Source organism: Drosophila elegans, unplaced genomic scaffold (genome assembly GCF_018152505.1).
Source record: "Drosophila elegans isolate 14027-0461.03 unplaced genomic scaffold, ASM1815250v1 contig_336, whole genome shotgun sequence".
Lineage (NCBI taxonomy): Eukaryota > Metazoa > Arthropoda > Insecta > Diptera > Drosophilidae > Drosophila > Drosophila elegans.
In genome coordinates, this window is record NW_024545715.1 from 73,435 (window position 1) to 77,775 (window position 4,341).

At 45.7% G+C, this 4,341-nt stretch overlaps 1 pseudogene; it reads right to left on the bottom strand.

Annotated features, from left to right (window-relative positions):
* Positions 1–745: 745 nt before the first annotated feature.
* Positions 746–2,091, bottom strand: LOC121467279 (annotated as a pseudogene).
* Between the last annotated feature and the right edge of the window lie 2,250 nt (positions 2,092–4,341).

Consider the following 4,341-nt stretch of genomic DNA (forward strand, 5'->3'; position numbering starts at 1 on the left):
ATCTCGATACTAAGCAAGAGTATCTGAGAAAGTTAATTCCGAACCAGGTAAAAATATATAAGGATATGACGGAAAAGTTGTATAAACAAAAACCGGATAGGACAAGTAACCTCAATGAGGAAAGAAAAGAACTTCTAGAGTTAGAAGAAGGAGATGTAGTTCAAAGAAAATAGAATAGTAGGAACATGTTAACGCCTAGACTTAGAGAGCACACAGTACACGAAGATAATGGTGTAACATTTGTTATTAGAAAAAAAAGATACACAAATCAAATCAAATCAAAAGATACAAAAATTAAAAAAAAAACAAAAAATTAAACAAAAATAAATGTTAATATGTTCACGGCTACAGATGCATAACGGTCCAAGGACAGGCAATAGATATACGGAAATTGAGATAAGAAAAATCAATCGTGAAATTGGAGCTCGAAAAATAAAAAGTAATAACCGGAGTAAAAACATTCGACCATATTATAAATTTAAGGGGTTATAAAGGTTATGTTAAACAGATAGCAAGGGCATTGTCGGACTTAGTGAATGTTAGATCCTCAGGAGATGCAGTAAAAATTAAAAATACTTAGACCGAGGTCTAGGTTCAAAAGAGGAAATTTTAATGGATTAGGTAGTATGATAAAAATAGTATCCCGGAACATGGATGCTTATGATGAACCAGAAATAGAAACTACTATAGGTTAGGCTAGGTTAGGTTAGAGCACACGACACAATTAGACCTAGAAGGTCCATTTTCATACCGCGTGGACCTGTGTCCCCCTTCTGCAGAAATCGTTTTGGGACGCGCCCAGTCTGCTTGCTTCGGTGCCGACCAACCAATATCCAATGGCGGTGCATTCGCACTCGGTACGGTTTAGCCTTAGAAGTTAAGAAGTTCTCTTCCCATCAATAATTGGCCATGTCTGGCGAGAGATGCGACAATGCCTTACATGTGTCCATGCAAGTTTTTTATATTTGTTTTTAATGTTTAGCTTGTCCGGAAGGAGAGGAACGATAGTGCCATGCCTGGCCAGCTCATCTGCTATAAAATTGACTGCCATGTTTTGGTTACCCGGGATCCATATTAGGTATATTTTAAACTGCAAAGCCTTCTCATGTAGAGATTACCGGCAGTTTGATATGGTTTGAGAGTTTGTATTGGTCGAGATTATCGACCTGATAGCCGTTTGACTATCACTGTAGATGTTTACCCATTTCGTTTAGGAGCATCAATGCTTCATTTATAGCATACACTTCCGCTTGATCCGGAAGTTTGAAGGATTTCCTGATGTTAAGTTGGTCGGAGTATATACCTCCTCCGACTTGATTATTTAATTTGGGCCGGTAAACCTTGCTCCCAGTCTTCTGTGGTTGGGAGCATTGCTTCAAAGGGAGTGTGGATGTATTCAATTAGTTCGTATAGATCCGTTTTAGAAGGGATCGTTGTGTCTTGCTGGAGTATCCTGGCATGACCATATGTTTGGGATTTCCATTGCCCTAAGTCCCCCATTCGAACCGCAGCTATCATGGCCCGCTCCATGCCGGCTAAGTCCAGGCTGGGAAGGTTCAGAATAGCATTTAGCACCTCGTTGAGGGTGATGAAACGGGCTCCGCTTATGAATAAGGATGCCATTCGTTGAACCTTGCTAAGGTTTGCTGTGGTTGTCTGCTTCATTAGCGCAGAGTAGAGTAGAATAGGCTTGACTATCGCTGTGTGTATCCAGTTGACGATTTTCTGTGACATGCCCCCTTTCGTTCCGATGGCTTTTTTGCAGGAATAAAGGGCATTTGTTGCCTTTCGCGTTCTCTCTTGGCTTATATAGTACTAACCCCAAGTATCTAGCGTTATAAATGAGGGAGAGAGAGCAGTTATTAAATGCTGGTGGGTTTAGTTGTGGAACCTTGTATCTGATTGTGAACAGCACCAGCTCCGCTTTCGAGGGGTTTACCCCTAGACATCTCTCTGTTGTCCAGTTAGAGAGTATTTTAAGTTTGGCGGTCATTAGATCGCATAGTATCTGAGGGAATTGAGTACGCATGTTGTGCTGCTGATAATTGTTTTGAGTCCATGACTTACCTGATGTGCAGTCCAATCAGTCGTTCAAAACTCTTAAGTAGAAAGGATGTCAGACTTATAGGCCGGAAATCTTTCGTCGTCGTGTGCGAGGCTTTGCCCGCTTTGGCTATAAAGACTACCTTAGTTTCCCTCCATGTTGATGGCAATGTTCCTATCTTAAGTATGGTGCGGAAAATTTTCTTTAGCCAGTTGACGGCAAGTTGACCTGCATTTTGGATGTGCGCAGGGGAGAGATGATCAGGTCCTGGTGATTTGAAGGGTTTGAAACTGGTTATGGCCCATCTTATGTTGCGTTCAGAAAGAAGCGTTTCCAGGTCAATGCTTGAACAAGATTGATTTTCTAGAAGTCGTTCTGCCGGGAGACTACCCGAAAGGTGTCTAGAAGTAGGCTTAGGGACTCGGCACTAGAGTCTGATCATGAACCATCTGGTTTTTTAGGGTCTGAGATCTGAAAGTTTCTGGTTCCACCAAGGAAGCTTTTTGGATCCCCTCGGCTTGCATTTAGGGTAGGCTGATTCGAAGGCCATATTGCAGGCTTCTGTGAAAGTCCCTAAGTTATCTAGACTGGGTAGATCACTATTGTCATTAGGGGGTTCTATTGGAAGTATACCTAGTAAGGCTTCTCTATAAGCGCGCCAGTTTATTCGTCTAAGGTTGACGAATTTAGCAGGATTAGGAGGGTTTAATGATAAAGAAGTTTCTATGAATCTGTGGTCTGAAAAGGAGTGTTGGCTTGAGACTTCCCAATTTCTTGCAGACTGCCTGACACCAAGGTAAGGTCAATGACCGTTTGGCTATTTTTTGTGATGTTGGTGGGAGTGTTACCCCTGTTACATAGGAATAGATTAGAGCCAAGGATGAAATTAAAAAGAGACTGACCCCTGTTATTGCTTGATGGGCTTCCCCACTGAGTGTGTCGAGCATTTGCGTCGCAGCCGATTACCAGGCCAATGTTGAGCGCCTCGCTCTCTTAGACCAGTTTTCGGACTAGCTCGTCTGGGGGGTCCTCCTTGTCACCCTGATGGAAGCTCCAGGATTGCTACGGTGTTGTCTCTGTTGCTGTAATTATGAAGCAGAAATATGCTAATGTGCCTTTTGGCTAAAATGCAGGTTCGAATTATACCTCCTTTAGGGTCAAGTAGCAACTTGAATTCCGTGGTGCATAGTTTAGAGACTTTGCTTCCAACGACCCAAGGTTCCTGTACCAGCACTAGGTCTGCCCCGCCGTCAGACAGGCGGAGCAGCAGAACAGCAGACGCTGCCTTACTGTGGTGGAGGTTCACCAGTGACGTCGGCTTCCTCATCGTCACTGAGGTCGTCGTCTCCTACAGCCGGCTTCATCGCCTGCATCACTCAGCTTAACGATGCGTCGATGGAATAGCCGTCCTCCGGCTCATCGTCCCCCTTCGCGCTCGAGTCTCCCTTGTAGACCATCACTCTGATCGCGCTGAATCCGAAATTCAGTTCCCCTCTATTAGGGAAACTGATATGCTCCACCTTTACGACCTTCAAGTCGTGCGTGGAGAGGGTTGGTTGTACCTCTGCTACATGAAGAGGATTCCGGCGTCTTTATAGAGGATGGCAGCCAGATTCTCGCTCAGGGCCTACTGGGGACGTCCCGCTAATCCAGCGTGACGATTTTCGCCCCTTTGTAATCCTCGCCAAGCTTTGCTATAGCCTTCTTGTATAGGTCAGCCGACCGCTGACTATCGTAGGCCACCACTTTGACGCTGAATTGGATCCACCCCGCGTCCTTGGCCAGCTTTCCCCTTTTGGGGATCCAGCCTCCGGAACTTCCCTCGTCCACCAGCCCAATCAAAATCCCATCCCGCGTGATGTCCGCAAAAGACAGGTTTGGTTGGACCTTTGATCTCTTTGCCGCAGGTCCAGGCAATTCTAGAGATCGCTGCCTCTTAGGCTGTGCGTTCTCTGCACTAGGCCTCTCTTGGCCATAATTTGGGAGCACCTTTCACGCCCACTCAACCTTCTTGAACCATTCGGCTGAGGGGTTGTCGATCTTACTCCTGTTTTGTGAGCGGAGTGTCTGCGCGGCAGTCTGCTTCTCCGCATAGGTAAATTTCCTTTGCTCGGTGAATGGAGCGACAGTCTTAGCTGCACCTTCTGCAGTTTTTGGCGCCGACGCGCACTTTGCAGAGGTGCTGGCGGCCGACTGTCTTCCACCTTTCACCCCCAATTTGGGAAGGGGCCTTTTCGCGACAGCCCAGGCAGAGCCAACGCTCGCAGATCCTGTCACTTTTGCAGCACTCACCTTCT